Source organism: Motacilla alba, chromosome 5 (assembly GCF_015832195.1).
Source record: "Motacilla alba alba isolate MOTALB_02 chromosome 5, Motacilla_alba_V1.0_pri, whole genome shotgun sequence".
Lineage (NCBI taxonomy): Eukaryota > Metazoa > Chordata > Aves > Passeriformes > Motacillidae > Motacilla > Motacilla alba.
This window is the reverse complement of record NC_052020.1, coordinates 62,330,613-62,350,874: the sequence shown is the minus strand read 5'-3', so window position 1 is coordinate 62,350,874 and position 20,262 is coordinate 62,330,613. Positions and strand designations below refer to the sequence as shown.

General features: G+C 42.6%; 1 long non-coding RNA gene across 1 annotated transcript; it reads left to right on the top strand.

Annotated features, from left to right (window-relative positions):
• Positions 1-1,755: 1,755 nt before the first annotated feature.
• Positions 1,756-18,642, top strand: LOC119702189. The gene is made up of 3 exons (XR_005257277.1): positions 1,756-2,255; positions 12,341-12,481; positions 13,942-18,642. It is a non-coding gene; the product is annotated as an uncharacterized LOC119702189 (long non-coding RNA).
• The last annotated feature ends 1,620 nt before the right edge of the window (positions 18,643-20,262 follow it).

Here is a 20,262-nt window from a genome sequence, read left to right as displayed (position 1 = left end):
GGACAATAGGGCGGCCCTCTCAATTTAAACCTTAAGATGATGAAAATGGTGGGGCTGCCCTCAAATCAAACCCATAATATGACAAGAGTTTTTTTCCCCTTCCATTTAAAATAGGACACTGGGATTTCCTGTCACCCCTGAGATACCCCTAACACCTTGGAAAAGGCAGGTTTTCCTTCAATCAGTACCCTTATAACCACGAGTGAAGGGGGATCCCACCCCATTCAAACACAGACAAGAATGGAAGAGGAGCTGCTTACCTCTTTTTAATTTCTTTTTTCCTCATAACCCTTTTTTTTTTTTTTTTTTTCTTTTTTTTCCTGGGAGGGTTTAGCAAGATGAAATTGAAAAGGGCAAGGAGAAAGGTCCCCGCTACAAATACACAAGGACTGACCTGTTCGGCTGCTGCTTCCCGGCACAAAGCTTTGTCCCTCGGCACCTCCTTTAAGCAATGCTCCACGCATCCAAGCGCGTATCCAGGTGTTCCCCCCCTGTGACAAGCTGTCATCGTCCTTCCAAGTGACAGCCCTAGCAGCCCCCCATAAACGCCTCTACTCAGCAGCTCCATGCAAAAGGGAGCTGAGGCAAACCCTCCCCCTAAAATAGCCTCCCCCTCCTCATCCTCACAGATCATACCTGGGGCTGCTCTGGCTTTCTTCCCAAAGAAATATAGAGAAAAATTCCTGTTCTTTACCAATACCTTTAAAAACGAAAAGCTTGACAGGTTTTGGTATTCTACACACACCCTCCCTGTGAATCCTGCGGCAGCTTTGGGTGCCTCTGGGGGACGGCACCCAGCATGACCCCCCTCATCCGCCACCCGCCTGCTCCTCCACCGCAGCGCGGCTCCCTCTCCTCGGGACCATGGGGTGCCCCAAACGACATCAGAGCCCCGAGACTTCACTCCCTTTTCCTGACCCCCCAAGAAGGCAACTGCCCTGGACAGCAGCGCGGCGCTTCCTTCAAGCCCTTTCCACGTGTACATCCCCCCAGAAAGGGACTCCGCTGCAACAAGAAAGGGGGGGCAGCCCCCAGAAGGGTTGAAGTTCCTCCCCAGCCTCGCTGTCACAGGCGAGGGGCAGAAGGAGGGAACGACAGAGACGGCGGGGACGCGGCGGCACGGCACGGCACGGCACGGCACGGCACGGCACGGCACGGCACGGCACGGCACAGAGCGGGGCCGCTCTCAGCGCGATGCCGGGAAAGCCGCAGGTCCGGCAGTGCCGGGCGGTGTGTCACCGGCATGGGGGATCCGTGCGGGGACTCTGCAGGGGCCGAGGGGCGCCGGGCTCCGGCCCTCTGGGCTTTATTCTCCGGCACCCCGAGCCCCGCGGCTGCGGGGGAAAGAAGGAAAGGGGGCACGGGAAGAGAGGAGGGAGAGCAGGGGATGAGAAAGGGTAGGGAGGGAGGTCGGGCTGTGGAGGAAAGCGGGAGGGGAAGGGAAAGGCCGGGAGGGGGGAAGAGGGACGGTGGACAGAGGAGGGAGAGAGGGGGAACAGAACGGAGCAGTGGGGTAGGGACAGGACAGGAAGGAGTGACGGGGGCAGGGGGTCGGGATTGGGAGTGAGACGAGGACAGGGTCTTGGGGATAAAGAAGAGAAATACGGGGACGAGGAAGGAAGGGTAGAGGCGGGGACGGGAGGGCAGTCCAGAGAAGGGAAGGAAAGGGGTCGGCTTTGGGGAGAGAGGGAAATAGGGAAAAGAGAGAGAAAGAAGGGGAACACGGGGAGGAGGAAGGAGGGGTAGAGAGAGGGACAGGAGGGCAAGCCTCACAGAGCCCCGGCTCCACCCCGAGCCCGCCCCGCCCTGCCCGGGATGCTGCGCTCGGCAGAGCTCGGCTACTGTCGACTGCATTCGGCTGCGTTCACCTCTTCGGCGCAGCTCGGCTCCCTTCGGCCGAACCCGGAGCCGCTCGCTCCGCTCGGCTCGGCTCGGTTGAACCCGGAACCGCTCCGTTCGGCTCGGCTCGGCTCGGCTCGGCTCGGCTCGGCTCGGCTCGGCTCGGCTCGGCTCGGCTCCCTGAGGCCGGCGCCGCCCCACGTTCGGCGCGCTCAGCTCGCTGCTCTGCTGCTGCCGGGGCCGTGCGCCGCCCGGGCGTCCCACGGAACCCGCCACGGAAACTTAGACAAAACAGTTTCTATGTTAAACCCTTTTTATCCTATAAGAAGAAAACTTCTCTGCCTCCTTCGTTTTCTCATTTTTCTTCTTTGATTTCAAAATCTGAGTTTCAAAAACCTACTCAAGTACAAGACTTGGTAAGTAGTCAATAAAGTAGTCCCGTAAATTGCATTACCTGAAGAAAATATTATACTTCTGTTTCCAAAAAAAGAAATCAAATGATATTCCTACTCACTGTGTCAAACCTTATTTAAAACACACCAAAAAACCCCAAGATAAATAGTTCTACAACTGAAACAAAATGTATAAGCAACACTGACTAAAACCACACAGCCTAAACGCTGTGTTTATTGGTCACCAATCCTAAAAATCCATTTTCTACATGCCTTGTTAGTATACCTACTAACAACTAACCTTTTCCCTCACAAACTTTAACTTGTAAACCAAGAAATTCCTATACATAACATAAACTCTTACAATATAATTTCTATATTCTTACCCAAATTACACTTCAACAAAAAAAATTAAAATTAGTAAATACATTACAAAGAAATACTTGTATAATATTTTGTTACAAAAAAAAAAACCCCAAAACCCCCCCCAGAAAACAACCAAAAAAACCCCACCCCAAACAAAAATCCACAAAACCAGAAAGAAGTTACTTCAAAATATCAAAACTACAATTTAAAACAATAAACCCCACTAAGACCCAACATAACAATAATACATTAAAAAAACAAAAAACAAAACAAAACAAAACAAAACAAAAAAAACCACAAAAAAAACCAAAACCAAAACCTAAAACCCAAAACCCAATCACTCGAACACAAATTCACTCCCCAGTAACAATTCCCATGAGAGCGACGAACCGGGTCTGTTGGCCAGTTGCTGAGGGGGTCTCGGCGTAATACCAGTGGACCACCTAAAGCACACAAATAAGAATGGCAGCTAAGAGCTGTACCAGAAATTGAGACCTGAGCAATACCAATTGCTTCCATCTGCTCACTCCCATCACTGCTCACCTTGCCCTCTTACCTTGACTACTAACATCCTTCCCTAGAAATTAAAATGCATGTCAAAAATTTTGCCCTCTTCTCTGCCTTGTTCCTACCAAGCAGAAGAAGCCAGACCTGAAGGAAGTTTAAAAACCTCTCTCCTCTTGGGTTCTGTACGTAGTGATAGCTCATTATTAATCTGCGAAGGACTGTTCCTGGAATTCTAATTGGAAGGTTACGTCACAGCAAATGTTCATAATCAGCTGGAGCAGCCCATGTGGCCGGGGTGACTGATTCACTCCCGGTAACTGACCCAGCTCGGGGTCAGCCGCAGCTGTGCCCCTAAACTGCCCAAGTTCCACCCCAGACTGACGTGTTTGGCGGTGTGGGTTTTTTTTTCTTTTCTATAATTTAGAAAAATTTTTGAAAAGTGAAAACTAGGGCAAAGGAGGTTGCCTTTTCAAAACCCTTGATTTTAGGAGTTTCCAGTGCTTTTCCACTTCATGATAATTAGTAGTTTTTGATTTTGATTTTGTTTTTGCCCATTAAAACGTGTGTGTAGGGGGTCTTTGTTTCTGGCTGCAACAATCCATGCAGTTTCTGAAAGAAATGTCGCAGTTTTGGGCTTCTGAGAAAGACAAATCTGCTGGGATTCATGGAAGGAGAAACAAAACCTTTACCCCAAACTGTTTTGTTATTTCCTCTCATACACTTTAATATATTTACACTCAACTATTTAGCCTATGTCTATTTGCACTTAATATACAGAATATCTGTTTATACCTACAGATCTATTGACACATCAGTTTAACTTCTGTTAACACACAAACCACATATTTAGAGTGTTTAGGCTTGTGTATTTTGACACTTTGGTATCACTTGAGACTTTTCTAGTTCGACTTTAATATCTTCTTATCTAAAAGCTCTGCTTAGATTACTGCTAGTATCTACTTAGACTTTGTGTGCAAGAGCTAAGAAAGGTATTAGCTCTTTTTAATTCCTTCATATATAATATTTTGTTACATTTTGAAGTCCTTTATTGGGTAATTTATATATATACAAGAGTTATATTTGCATTTTAAAATCTTGTATCTTTCTGTGTTGGGCTCACATGGACAAGGCTGGGTAGTAGCGGCGAGGGCGGCGGGTGGGGGGTGGGGAGGCTACAGCAGTGGCTTCTGCAGGGACCTTTTGGAAGCTTCCACTGTGTTTGGCAGAGCCAGTCCCTGGTGGCTTCAAAGAGAGGATGTGCTGCTGGTCAAGGCTGGAGCAGTTAGAAATGGTATAACACCTCAGTGATAACATATTTCAGAAGAAACAAAAAAGTTTATTGCACAGTTGTAACTGGGACCAGAGAAGAGCAGGTGAGAATATGTGAGAGGAACAACTCTGCAGTCACCGAGGCAGAGTGGAAAAGGAGAGGGAAGAGGCACTCCAGGCACTGGAGCTGATATTCCTCTATAGCTCATGGTGAGGACCCTGGTAAAGCAGCTGTGCCCCTCCAGCCTTTGGAGGTTCATGGGGATGGAGAGATCTGCCTGCAGCCCGTGGAGGAGCCCATGCTGGAGCAGCCTGTCCTTGAAGGTCTGCACCCTGTGTAAGAATGACCCAGGCTGCAGCAGTTCAGAGATCTGTTACTCATGAGATGGACTCACACTGGAGAAGTTTGAGGAGAACCGTCTGTCATGGGAGAAACAATGGATGATATAATGACCATAACCCCCATTCCCTGTTGCCCTGAACTGTTGAGGTAGGAGGTAGAGCTGAGAAGGAGGGAGGGACAGGGGGAAAGTGTTTTTAAGGTTTTATTTTACATCTTATCCTGCTCTGATTTTGTTAGCAATACATTCAATTAATATCTCTAATTTGAGCCTGTTTTGCCCATGATGTTGTTTGATGAGCACTCTCTCCCGGTCCTTGACTCATGAACCCTTTGTTATATTTTCTCTCCTCTGTCCAGCTGCAGAGAGGAGTGAATGAGTGGCTTTCGTGGGTGCCTGGCATCGGGCCTGGGCCAACCCACAACATTTAGACAAAACATCTGTCATGTGAAAAGGAGAGATTTCCTCCACCCTTAGTGGGAGCAGATGTACTGGAGCCTTAATATTTAATTTGCCTGTCAGCACTCCAGGAAAGCTGAAACCCTTGTGCCCGAGCAGTCTGTCAGCACCCCGTTAGCGGTACACCCCACTGAGCAGTCCTGCTGGATCAAAGGATGGCTCAACTGACTTATTCAGGGACACGCATACAGCATAAGGGAGACGCCACAGCAGATCTTCCCACTTCATTTATGTCACCCACTGCCAGTTTGCTGCTGTTTGTGAAGGACTCATGTCAACAGTTTATGGAACAAGACTTAATATAAAACAGTGACAGGTTAAGGTTCAAGGATTGTCGGTGATAGTATCTGACTGCAAAGCATATTCAAAGAAGTACACAGAGAAGCTCTAATCCCCAGTGAAGGTGTTCAGTGCACACAGAATACAGTTCAGGCTGGACGGCGGGGCCCAGAGCATGGTGTTGCATCCTGTTGGTGGTCAGGTACTAGTGCTGTCCCCTGGGAATCAGTGCTGGGCCCAGCCCTGTTTAATACCTTATCAATTATTTGGATGAGGGGATTGAGTCAAGCACCAGCAAATCTGCAGATGACACCAAGTTGGCGGGGGAGGAGTATCGACTTGGTGGAAAGTAGGAGGGCTCTGCAGAGGGACCTAGACCTGCGTAGATGGGCCGAATCCAACAATATGGAGTTTTAACAAGACCGAGTGTTGGATCCTGCAGTTCGGCCACAAAAGCTCCGTGCAGCACTAAAAGCTGCGGGCAGAGTGGCTGGGCAGCAGCCAGGCAGAAAGAGACCTGAGGGAACAGACGGACAGCAGGCTGGACATGAGCCAGCAGCGCGTGGTGGCCAAGGCCAACGGCATCCCGGCCTGTCAGGAACAGTGCGGCCAGCAGCACCAGGGCAGGGGTTCTTCTCCTGTACTCGGCCTTGGTTACGCCGTACCTTAGTCTGGTTCTGGATGTGCTTCCTTAGTTTGGCCTAAAAAGAGAAAGGAAGCCCATTTCAACCCTAACCTGAGCATCCTTCTCCTTTCTGTCCCATGCAGGGAATGTTGCTGACTAATGAGAAGAGTAAGTGGCGGGGGAGTAGGAATAATTAATTTTAATGACGTGTCCGTTTCTAACTCCGGATGAATCCCGGGAGGGGGGGAATCCGCTCACTCACCGGAGTTTCCGTTCCAGCCTTAATTAACAACTCCGTGACAACGGGCCTCGTTCTGGTCAGCGCATGCGCGCTGCCTGGGCTGCAGTGCCGCGTTGTGCCGGCAGGGCGCGCCAGCGGTCCCTGGAGCGCCGCGTGCCCGCGCCTTTCCCGCTTCCCGCCTGGGGCAGCTCCGGCTGAGGGCAGCGCGCCCCGCGGGCCGCTTCACCGGCCTGAGGCAAGACGTTTGATGTTGGTTTTGTTAGGAAAATTAATCCACAAACATCAGAGGTTTATATCCAAAAAGGAGGCAGAGGAGTCCTTTTACTTTATTCGAATAAACGGAGAGGCCATGGGCATTCCCCTGGGGTCTCTCAAATTTTTTGAGGACGCAGCCTCCTTTTTATCCTAATTTCCCGGCCGCATTTCCCTTCTCTCTTTCCCCATTGGCTGAGGTACTTGAGAGGTACAGACTTCCTGATACACCTGATACCAAAGATCTCCCTCTCAGGTACAACCCTCCCTTTTAATTTTTATGGAATGCAGGGTTTTTTTCTTCCCCATTGTTTCTTTCATCTTTCAATGTTTAATTTCATTTATCAGCAAACCTGAAGTTTATTTGTAAAGGCAATATCTTTTTCCATTAATCATTCAGTGGAATCCTTCCCATTATTTCTTTTCTCTCCCAGTGCTAGTTTACCTACTAGCAGACCCACAGCTTGTTTGTAAAGACAAATCCGCTATTCCTCCCAGTTTGTTGTTTTGCTTTTGTGGTTTTTTTTTTTTTTATCTACTGCTCTAAAAATGCATAAATATCCATAAAAATAACACTTTCCTTAGTGCACTGGTTGAGGGTACTAATGATAAACTTATTCCAACTAGTTTATTTTATGTAATATTTACTAAGGAGTATAAACAACTGTTAGCCACACTATTTTTTTTTCTTTTCCCCCTCTGCTAATGGACAGAAAATTGCTAAATAAGTATGGACCAAAGGATGTGACTGACAGTTTCCTATTCTTTCCTGATTTGCTAGTCAATATAGCTATTCTTACTAAACTAAAAATGTGATTGTTGTTGTTTTAGTGGACTCAAGAGTAAAGGGTCTTAATATCTATAAATTCATGTTTGATAATGTTTTTGACACTGCTTGCAAAACTTGGAAGTTTTACTTGGAGGCAGCAGGTCTGTCCCTGACTCATTCTTTAATGAAGTCTGAAATTGGGCTGTTGATGCTTCCCAAACTTTTAGTATTCTCTTTAAAACATGTTGTGTTGGAAGTCTCCCAGTGATTCAGCTGTTTCTTATTTTGCTGTATTTTCTGTTCTTGCTGGACAGTGAGGCTGAGAAGATCAGTCTGATTTGTTTGAATATTCAGACTTCTTGTGGTGGCTATACAGCTGCATCATGGCCAAATGGAGTGTGGAAAAATTTGGCACCATGAACCATTCCTATTATCAGAAAGTGAACAATTGTTTGGAATGTGAGCTGGTCTCTTTCTCATATGACAGCAGCTAATGGAGTTTCTGCATCTTGCAGACAGGAAAGTACATGAGAAAACAGATTTCTGAAAGCTGTCCCTACTGTGTACAAGAAGGATGTCACAGATGCTCAGTGTGTTTTGGTATCTGATCCAGAAAGGCAAATGCATGCCAACATAGAGATAATCCTGGGAAATTTGGTGCCCTCCTGCTGGTTTTGCCTGTGCAGCATACTTGATCTGCCTTTGTCAATGTCAGTCCTTCTTGTTTCATCTGAGTCATGTTTGCACTCTCAGTCACTTAAAGTGAATACTGCCCATCAAATGCAGCTGTAACATAACAGAAAGCACTCTCAGGCATCTAATAGAGGAGTGGTGCTGCTTTGCTTCCCACCCCTGTCAGGAGAGCTTGTTTCATGTCTAATAATTGGGTCATCTTTCATGTAGTCAGTCCTTAAGTGTAAACGCAGCTTCTCTACAGGAAGATGGAAGGATGCATTTACTAGAGGCCAAGCACACCACTTAGATTAATGGGAAATGGAATCACTCATCAATGTGAAAATTAAATCTTTCTCAGAGTTTGCACTGCTGTGTATTTTGTTTTGGTTTGTTTGGTTCATGATAGATATACATTCTGACAAGTGCAGGCTGCTATTTCTAAAGAAAATTTTCTCTCTGGTTGTAACTGCAGAAGATATCAATGGTGCTTCTAAACTATGTCATTCCCATTTAGGGATTTGCCTGGAAGCAATGTACTGTACATATTTTATAGTGAATAAATAGTTGCTTAACATTTTTGTCAGTTTTCTGGCTATTAATAAGCAAACAAATATATCTATTTAGATATTATACAAACAATTTGCAAGAACAAATTCTAGTGTCTGTGTGATGAGTTTGGTTCTTACTATTTAGTATTCCTGTTGATGGTTTATTTCAGTCATTAATGAGCTCTTTTTTGCTTGAGTACGGCACAGGAAACATGTAAATAGAACAATAGAAGGCACTCTGCTTAAAGGCTACTGATTACATTTACGTTTGAATACTGAGTGCTAAAGTTAACTATTCCTGAACATTGGCGAAGAAATGCAGCAGTCCTATTCACAGCAGTAGTCATGAACATCAGAGAAAAGCACACGGCAGAGTTTGATAAGTTTATTCTTACTGGAAATAGGTACCTGCCAAAGCTGTTTTTGTTCTGGGGCCAGCTTGTAAGTCCTGCAATGGTATCACCCCTCCTGTTGTCCCAGCTGCTTGTCCTTGCTTTGAGAGGATGACCTAGGTGACAGTGGAAACTGGCACGGTTTACACTCACCTGATGTCACATCACCAACACCTGGAGAAGGTTAATGTGGCTCTTGCTATTAAGTGACAATTGGCAGTGGGCAGTCAATATGGTTTTCTCCTAGAGAACTGGCCTGTGCCATAAGGGCCAATGTGGTCACTGTGCCTGAAGCCATCACTACTGTCACCAGCACTGTCACTATGTAGTGGCAGTTTTGCACTGGCCCCCAGAACTGGCAGCTGCTGTGCCACAGTTGGATCTGTCTGTTGTGTGTTGTCACACTTGACTTCCATGCTTTCTATCCTCAGGTACACACCAGCTGCGGACACGGCCCCAAGTTCTCTGGCTGTGCACCGAGAGGGGACTGGTGTGCACAAAGAGCCCATGTTGAAGTTACTACTGACTGATTTAAAGAAAAAATGAAAAAAACTCCCATCCCTCTTTTTGAAAACAAACACTCCACAAAACTGAATTTTGTTTTCTTTTTCCCCATGGATGGCATAAAGAATTCATTGTTAATAAAATACAGATTGATCAAAAGGATTGAGGATCAGAGCAAAGCTTTCTGACTTCCCTGGTCCTTACCAGGGTTAGGGGCATATTCCCCGAGCACCAAGACTATCATTGTTCCTGGAGGGCCTGGCTGTCTTGATGCCCTGTGTGCAGCCAGTCCAGAAGGAATAGTGGCCTTGTTGCCTGAGAGGACCCATTGTGAAGGAAACCTTCACCTTTCCTTTTCTGAATGTTTGGGACCATGCGCACAGCCCTGCACAGCTCTGCATGTGCTGCTGCTGTCTGTCCAGCCTAGCACAGGCTTCGGCTAGGTGTCATTGTCAGAGAACCTCTGGGACTGTCTCAGCAAAATTGGAGTTGAAAGGAATGAACACAGACAGATGTGAGGAGTGCCTTGCTCCAAACTGAGGGACAACTTCAGCTGAATTCCCTTGTGGAATGGGAAGGGGAAGTTAAGAACATGCTCAGTGTCTCGTAGAACAGCATGTGCTGCTTTCATCAAGCATTTATTTAAGGACTATAAAATGTTTCTGGTAAGTGCTATGGGTCCCCAAAACATGGCTGGCTCTGAGGCTGCAGTTCAGTCATGACAAGTTTAACAGTACCCATTTGCAACTGTTTATCCTTATCCAGGCAACTGGGCAAGTAACATCCACAGTGGCGTTTCAGAACAGCATGTTTCTTTTTAGCTGAAACCAGAAAGGTCTACTAGAACCTTTTCTTTCCTCTCTCCGGAATATTTTTTTTCCTTCCCCTAAATATTCTGCTGTTCAGAAAACCAGACAGATTCTTATTTTACTTTGTTTATGGAGATGCACAGGATGCTTTGCCTTATTTGTCTCTCTTTCCTTCTTTCCTTGAATACTGAAAGTATTCAAGGTAGGATGTCTTTCTCTCTGAGTTTTTTGTTTGTTTGTTTAGGAATAATAACTGTGAAAGTGAGTTTAAGAATGGACTGACATGAAACTCAATGTGTTTTTATTCTGACTCATCTCCATAGTTAACTTTGCTGCCACTCTAAATTGCTGAAATACAGAGCTATGGAAATACAGACCAGTGAACTTCAGTTCCCAGGAAAACTGTTGCTCCAAAGTGAATCAATGTGGTGTCTTGAGAGGGCTTGTAAGTGTGAAAGTTTTAGAATAGAAGCAGAAAATTGAAATAAGAAGTGAAGGTGCTTAAAAAAAAAGTAACTTAAAAAGTTGCATTTTAAAGTCAGACTTAAAAAGAAATAAAATTAAATTAAATTTGAGTATTCTTGAGCCGGCTCACACTAAACTCTGCTGCAGACTTCAAAGATGTCAAAAGATGTCAAAGATGTCAACGATGTCAACCTCTAGAGGCAACCTCTTCAAGACTTATACTGCTGAGAAGAACTCCCGGTAAAATACCAACATAGCTACAATAAAAACATTACTTGAGTTTAATGTTACAGATTAAAAATGTTTTTAAGCTAATAATAATTTGGCTATTCGTTTACTAAAAACAGCTTGGAATTCTCACATATGAGTGAAAATATTGTGCTCCAGGTTATTTGATTAGCTAATAAAAAATGAGTGTCTAAAAGGTCTTCGCACTCTTTTGCACAAGCTTTAGGAGAAGTTTTAGGATGGAACAATGAGTGAAAGAAGGAAATGAGGGAAAAAGGACCTGCTAAAGTGAGTTGAAAATTTTCAAAAAATCCTATTTCAAGATGTGCAAGGCATCATCAATTTTACTGATAATAAAGCTAGGCCATCTACAATGCCTCTTGTTTTATTTCCTTCAAGCTTACCTCTGTAGGTGAGTATCATTTGCCAAAAAAAGCTTGCTTAACTTTGCTGATAAATATTCTTTCCATAAACAGGAAAAGCTTAAGAACCTGATTCATGTATTCATGGAATATTTTTAGTTGGAATGGACCAACAAGGATTATTGAAGTCCAACTCTTAAGTGAATTGCCCATGGACTGAGCTCATGACCTTGGCATTATCAGGACCTTGTTCTAACCAACTGAATGAACTACATTTGATGAAGAACAAAACCTGGACATCATTTATATTATTCTCATGCTGTGCCTTGATTTGAAGTGCAACTTGATTTGAATCACACGGTTGTGCTGTTTCTCCAAGGAGTCAGGAGTGTTTGCGTGGTGTTTTGTATGACCCTTAGCAAAGCCGTGGGCGTGTAACGGGAGGTGCAAGGTCTGAGGGAACTCAGCTGTGCTGGATGTCTGACAGGTCTTGTTTGGTTACTGAGTGCTTTCTGTGCACACTGATCTGTGTGCACTGATCTACACAGGCAAGGCAGAGGGAAGCTGGTTTGCCCGGTTGCTGAGCCAGGGATGGCTGTACCTCCCTGCGCTCCCGCAGCCTCCGGGGAACATGTGGAACGTGCAGGAAGGCTGGCACAGCCCAAGGGGCTTGCCACAGCAGTTTCTCTGCTGCTGTTGGAGAAGCAGCACCAGATGAGCCACAGGCAGAGACCTGAGAGTCTGGAAGGTGCTTTCCACAGCCCAGAAGCACTGAGGGGTGCCATGAGCATCTGCACAGGTGCAATGGACTGTAGTGGTCCTCTTGATGCAGATGTTGTGTTGCTGGCAGCATAGAACAAATGGATGCTGTAGCCAGTGACTGTGTGCAGGGCTGGACAGTGTGGTGGAGGTTTTTAGCAATGAATGAGAGCAATTCTCCAATTACCACAGGATTTTTTTTTTTTTTTTTTTTTTTTTTTTTTTTTTTTTTTTTTTTTTTTTTTTTGGTTTTGTTCAGGTGCCTTCTGCAATCTGGAACAGATCCAGTCTACATCTGCACCTTTGAGCAGGGATCTTCTCAGTGCCATGGAGCTGTGCATTTCTTATTCTAGTGCTTCCCTGGAGGAATGACTGTTTCCAGTTACCCGTGCCCTCACCTGTAAGTACAATGCGCAATTATCCTTTCTAATAGAGGTAATCAACACATTGATTAAAAATCTTCAGTTAGTCCATTTAATTTATTCATAAGATGCTGAAAACTCTTGACATGAGAATGGAAAAGAATGAAATTATTGAAAGGATTCTTGTTTAAATCTTATCCTGATATTGACTGGAATAATTCTGTTTGCATACTGGAGTAACTTTTTTTAAAATAGATTGTTAGTAATATGACATTATCAGTAAGTTACTTGTACCTTCTTCAGAGGAAAAATACTTCCCTTAGTGATAAGCATTCTAACCAGCTATCATGACCTTGTATTTTCTAACCTTTCTTTTACAGGCTTATATCTTAAGAAGATTGTTGCTTTTATCTGTGTGTTTGTTTTCCTTTTTTGTTTTTTTTCCTTGATCAAAACCAGAATAAAAACTAAGATTAGTGGCAGAGTTAGTTAAAAAGAATTTGTAAAATAATGTAGAGGTAAATGGAGATAAAAGATAAAATGGAAAAATAATTGAGGAGAAGTAAACTTTTGGTTCTATTGGGATGGGAGTGGCAGCACACTGTCAAAGATTATGTGGATAGAGGACTCTAGAGAGTCTAGTGTGTGCCTTGGTATGAATAACAGGTGGCCATATCTATCTCTTGATTCTGTGTTAGGACCAAAAATGCAACTGAATATTGTGAAAGTATTGCTTAGGAAATGTAAGGAAGAAAGAATTTTCATGAAAGACTTTGTGACTTTAATATTTTCAATTCTTCTAAAATTGCCTCAGTAAGGTAGAAAATGACTGACATTGATTCCCTCTGTTACTGCATAACAAAATTATTTTGTTTTAAACCACTGCTTGTTAAGAATAGCATCTTTTGTGTTCCTTAGAAATGGCAAACCACCCCAGTCATGGCAGGTGCAGGAGACCTCAGCAAGCCATGCCCTGGAGACCTCGGGCAGGTTCGAAGTCCTCTGTGAGAAGACAAGGGAAAGGGATAGAAGGAGGAGGAATCCTCAATCTCCAGAGCAGCTGCAGGTGGTCACCACTCATTTCATTCCAGACAAACAGTGTGAAATAACTCTAGTGGTTGCTACAGACACACAATGCCAACATGCAGCTGCATAGTGAAGAGGGGAGAGAAACATTAGTTTGAGCACAAATGAGTAGCACTAGGCAGACCAGAATTCAATTAGATGGAAAAACTGAAGCCAGCTGTTCCCCAGTCTACCATCTGCCCTGCAAGAGACAGAGGGGTTTGCTTCATGTTTTTTTCACCCTTCTAGTCACTTGTTTGCTAAAAGCATAAAACTTTTTAACTGAAGACCTGAGGTTCCAGTGCTTGCCAGATATTTGTTACATTTATTTGTTCTATTTCTCAGATGTTTTATTATCTTTGTTGTGCAAGCAAAAACTATTTGTGTACCAGCAATCAGTGATTTGTATTGTCAAGCTGTTTTCTTTTTCCAGGAAGATCCAGCCCTGCAGACAGGATTCAACTCAAATAAAAGAAAGTTTTCATGCTAATGGCAAATTGGGGTGACCCTCCATTCCTCTGAGTCTTCCCATGTGAGTCAGCTGTTCCAGTTCTCCTGTATGGATCAGAGCAGCTGACATGGATGCACAAGAATAGAGCAGTGCTTCAAAACCACGGTCTGTTGACAGACCCTTGTTATTAATGCCTGGCTAAGTCAGAAAATGCACACATATTAATCCTTGTTTTGCTTTTATTTGCAATGGTAAAAATATTAAAAGAAATCATAAACATTAGTCTGAGAAATATGATTGCATGCTGCTCTGTCCTTGCTACCAAAGACCAGGCACTGAAGGAACATACCACAAACTGTGCCAGTTATATTTCTGCTCTGATAGGCCAGGAACCACCAGGAACAGGCCAGGAACCACCAGGAATAGGCCAGGAATGACAGCAATCTGATGCAGAGCACAGCTCAGTGCTGTGTGGTAGATACTGCACCTTTCATACCTGCATCATTTACCTACATTTTAAAACTCCTAGGACAGGTCATGATGTAAATATTTCTGTTCATTCAGAAAATGTTATACCCTTGAAAACAGGACAGGAAGTTCCTTCTATGGAACATATCTAGAAATAACTGCAATGATGTTCCCTGCTTGTATTATAGCCCTGTCTCTACAAAAGGAACCAACATTTTCTTTGTATTTAAGGAGATAGTTCTGACTACACTGTAAAGCAGCAGTTGAAACAAGGAGGTAGTGAGTTGATTTCACCAGAACTAGGAAGAAGAGCCACCTCCTTCTAAGATCCTCAAAAAAAAGAATTAGGTTTATTCCAAAAAATATTGCATCCTGATTGATCAAGTAAGCATAATGTCGGTCTGAGTGCAGCATCTGCTCTTGTCTTTTTATGTGCATATCAAGGCTTTAGAGAGGGATAAAAATATTAGTTGTGTTGTAGTCTGCGTTTCTAAAGGCATATCTATACAACTGCTACACAATGAAAAGGGACAAATAGAAATTATTTGTCTGACCAGGGTTCAGATAAGACCTACTCAGTGTCCTGAACTAGTGTCTGTGATTTCCTTTTGCTCTGCAGGAGCTCAGGTGTTTGAAGGGAAGGAGTCTGCTTCTACCATTGCTATGACTGAGGTGGGACAGGGCGTGGTGGAGGAGTGTGATGGCTTCTGGAGGAGACATGGTCCAGCTTTTCCCAATATGCAGTAAATCCACCAACATATTCATATCTGGGTGGTAATGGGGTGCCCTGTGAGGTATCTTTGGATGGAGATTTTACAAATAAGGGCTGTTATAACAGCAACCAACTTTGTCAGTCTGGAGGATTTAATTTTACCGAGTTATTTAGCCAAAACTGTCTCAGGAAGTCCCTGTGCTACAAATTGCTGAAAGGTATGAAAGTACCTAGGAAAGGCATATATTCCCATGCTTTCTAAATTTCTGATAAGACATAACTTAAGTCCCTGCCTGAGATACATGGGATGAAGCTTTGAGACAAAATGTTACAGATGCTTTCATATTGGTGGTGATAGGAATGGGTTTCTAAGAAGTAGTAAAATACATTTGAAGCTAATAATTATTCAACTAAGAAAAGTAGATCCTAAACATAGGATGCACAAGTATCAAAACAAGTCATGCACAAGTATCAAAACCTTTCATTCCTGTAGTATGGAGAGAAAGAAGTACCATTGTACTGGAAATGCAAGCTGAAGATAAGGCAAGGCCTTAGGGACAGCAAGTGTGGTCCTGCTGTGACCAGCTGGCCAAACAAAAATAGTTTTTGACAACCTCAGCTCCCTGGTAGGATTACTTAATCATCAAGAAAATGTCCATATTCTCATTCCCAAGAGGACTATTATTAAACTGAATTAAATCAAAGAAATTGTATTAAAGGACTTGTGCTTCGGCATTGCATAATTCTCTTTTGCATCTGAGATTTCTTGTTCTGTGGTGAAGTTTTCTAATAGCTGATAGTTTGAAAGAAAGATTTAAAAATAATTTAGCTTGTTTCTTACAAAGAGATAAAGTCCTTTTACCTTTATAGTAGGTCTACTTTTCACTTAAGCTAAAAAAGATGGTAAGACACCATCTGCAGCAGCCTTTATTAGCTGAGAATCAAATGTATGTAGACTTTTCCTGATAGGATTTGTAAATTTCTGTTGAAAGTTATTTAACTCCAGCAAGGAATCAAAGGAAAGATCCATAGTTTGATCACCTTGAGCCACTGCCTTTCCCTTATGGCATAGCTCCCCCCAAATCTGCTTATCCTCATGGTGGATGCTTGTTCTCTGGAGAAGAGAAACAGAAGGCTGTTCAGGGTTCTGTTGTCAGCTTCACTTTTTTTCACACATCTTACTATAAGATAGGGCTGAGAGAGCTACAGGGCTACATAGTGTCCTCCTGAGCACCCTGCAGTGTTTAAACCATGGCTAATCGGCTTTTGACTGCTAGATCCAACTGCAGCCTAAAGGATCAGTTTAATTAAATGGGAGATTAGCAAGAGTAAGTTTTCCCCTGAGATTTTAAAATTCTATTGTGATTTTTACACAGTGCATTCTAAGTCAATATAAGCAGCAATAATTTAGATTTTCTGCTTATTTTTAAATTCTGTCAGGGACTCAGTATAGATCAAAAGTAAAAGTGTATTTGTAAGCACTGTGTTACTTCTGTAACAACCTTTGTATTAACTGCTTACTGTTAAACTGTGGAAATTGGATTTTGCTTCATGAAACTTTCATGCAGTTTTCATGAATTTCCTAGGGACTGATCAACAGATCTTTCAATGCATATCCAGCTGATGAGACACAGTCAAGTCTCTTGAGTCCTAAGTCCTATTTCCTCTCTGAAAATCCACAGCATTTAAAAAGAAATATTACAATGCATTATGAAAAATCTATAACCTCTCTGAAAGAAATATGGGCTAGATACCAAGTGCTTACATTTTGGTAGTTCTGGAAAGGGAAGGATATTGTTTGCAACTCCATCCCTCCTTGACCCATGCTGTATTCGTCTGTCTGTCTCAGACTTGTAAGAATTGCCAGCCTTGTCAATAATTCCATACTGCAAAACCCTCTTCTGAGTTGTTTGATAAAATCCTAAATTATCTTGGCACTATTTAAGGCAATATCCACTACAGCTTGCAGCTGGCTTCCCTCTTAAACATTCTGTCCAGCTTAGTGAATCCTCTCCAACTCACCATGCAAATTCTTGCCACCTGGTTCAATACTTTTGCTCAGGGGCCCTTTGATGTGATGTGTGATTCCCTCTGTACACTACAAAGGGGTCCCAGTATCTGCAAGTGTCTGATACAGCAGAGCTCCCTCTGAGTGCCCAGAAATACCTGTGAACCGGTCATCACAGAGGGTTTAACATCCAGTTCTATCCCTGTGGGTTGGGAGTTGAAATGGCAGCTTCTCCAGTCTCTTCCCCCACACTTCCCACTTTGTCCAAGCAGCCTGACAAAAAGTATTGCAGCAAATATGGAAGAGCCTTCTGCACATGAGAGATGTGCTGATCCAGGGTCCTGCTGAGTCAGGTACAGACACCTTTCTGATGTATGCAGTAAGCTACCACGTTCTGTATGGCAGCAAATCCAACTTGGGGCACCCTGTTCTAACATTATTGTAAAGGCAGTGAGGGATTTTACAGTTTAAATGAGACTACCTTGAGTAAAATGAATATAAACATTGTGGCTCAAAGTACATAGTTGCAAAAGCATGTGTCAAACTCTAAATAGTACAAACTGTATTGAATTACTATAATATTACAAGACCAAGCAATTTTTCGTTAGAAATCTACCTTCATTTTGTATTTTTCATTTGCATATATGGATAATTTTCTTGCTTTTTTGCAGTTGATTTGCCTGCATTTACTGCATTGCTTTAAGCTGATTTGTCTTCCTCTCTTTTTTTGTTCCCCCAAAAGAAATCACTAAAGAGGTCAAATCGGTTTCAAAAAATAGGGGAAAGCAGAGTTTACACATTATTTTGTTGAACTGGGTGGGATAAAAGGGATTGCTTTTTCATCTTTCAGTGATAGATAAATATAAAGTGTACACTTCAGTTGTATAAACTGCTTTTTGAAATTAAAATTGAAATGCATTTTAGAGAGCTTGTATAACTTCTTATCTATCACCAGAACATGAGAATTTCTAAATACATTAAAGAGTGTATGGCAATTAGGTTGTTGCTCTTAAAAACCAATTATTTCAAATTACTAACGTTTTTCAACAACATCTTGTTTCCTCGATCAAGGTATTTCTTTGAGAGAAAGCAGAGAAAGTCTTCCTGTATAAAATTAGGCTTATAATGTTTTATGTACATAATAAATACAAAACAACGGCTGAGAACTTACCAATTGCCCTGATCAATTTTGGTGCATTTCACAAAAGGAGATGCTATTTTAAAAAACATTCTTCTCTAATGCAGGTGAGACCATAAGTGTATAAGCTTAGAAACTATTAGACAAACAGTGTTTCTTTTCTTCATGGAAACAGGGAGAAAGATTAAAAGGGTTTTCATATTGAGTTTTGTGGTGCTTCAACATGCCACCACTCACATTTTGATAAGGCTCTTGAAGCTTTGTGAAGTTTTTCTTTCTGCTGCTTTTGAGAGTATCTTTCTATTAAGAGATATTATGGTTGCCTTGTTTTTCCTGTAAAATAGATTCCATTTTATTCAAACTGCTCCAAACACACATCTCAAACACTGCCTAAATTTACCCTTGACATCCCAGGGTGGCTGCTCACCATCCTGCTGTGAGCAGTGCTGCTGTTGCTGTCGTGCAGCTGATGCTCTCCTGCAGCTTTGCATGAACGTTTTGTAGGATGGTTCTGAATGCTCCAGCCTGATTTCTTGATAGCTTTGTGCTGGCAGGCGCAGAGAGCACCACTGGTGCTTTGGGAAGGCCGGGTGTGTCCTTTTTGGTCCGGTACCTGATCCTTCTCCTGGTCATCCCAGAGCAGACAAACATGGAGTGTGATATGCAGCCCCTTCCAAAGAGAGATCTCTGCCCAAAGAACTGTTTTTCAGGCAAGGGATATTTCACTTTCACTTTTCCCTTTCCCTTTCACTTTTCACTTTCATTCATCACCTCTTTCACAGCTTTTTCTCTGTCCAAGCCCTGCCCACTTCAGCCTCCCCTGATGCTATGACATATGCTTCAAACATGTCCAACAAAGGGACCTGGAGTGTGTAAGGCCCCAAAACCAAAACGAGCCTCTTAAAAGGGCTTATGGCTTTTTAAACTGTATTTGTACCATAAATAATGAGAATTAGTATCTATAATGTATTGAATAAATTAAAAGTATTATTGCATTACCACTATGTTAATTATATTTTATCATATATTACAGACATTAGTTATATGTACATTATGTATAATCTATATATATTATGTCTAATAACAATCTGTATAATAAAATAAATTCCTAGTAATGTGAAATGCTCATACTGTGACTGTTGGTACAGAAGTCAATCTGAGTAACGTATGAGTGGCCTTGCTAAATTCTGTTTAAAGCTTCTGCTAGCAGCAGATAGTGCTGCTAGTGTTCATTTTAGTCTTACAAATTGAGAAATTTGCATAACAATTTCAGTGTAACAAGCAGAGTATAAATATCTCACTGAGAAAGTGTTATATAACAACTCAGCAGTGATTAATTGAAGACCCGTGTTACTTGCTCTGTAATCCAGGAGTAATCCAGGGTGACAAAAATGCTACCCACTGGGTAATGTTTTACTCAGAGTGTCATTAAATATTAGTGCTAGTTTCAAATATTAGTGTAGTTATTAAGTATTAGAGCTACTTCTGCTTTATTCCTTTGAAAAGTAATAGAATTTAAAGTAATAGAAAATGAGGTAGTTTTAATGGGATTATGGAGTGTAGTGAGAGCACCTTATCAGCTTTATTTACATAGCACACACAAACACTGATTTTGTTTATATATCCCCATTTAACAAAATGCAATGAAAAACAAAACTAATATTCCTTGATTTATCCTGACCAGACTCCAATGACATTTCTGTCAAAGCATTCATTTTGCATGAACTTTTGTTTTTTTTATCTGGCTGGTGCTGTGAGAACAAGTTGTGACTCTCTCAGAGGTGTGTTGTTTATGCTAGAATATTTTGTGTCAGATTATTTGCAATTATGCAGCTCTTCAGAAATTCAGTGCAGAACAGTTTACTGATGGGGTGGAGAGATTATCTGACTTATTTCCACACTATGTCTCGAAGAATACTGCAAATGTGAAAACTTGAAATAGTGCATGTCACAGGGAGAGTGGGAGCTGCAGATGAA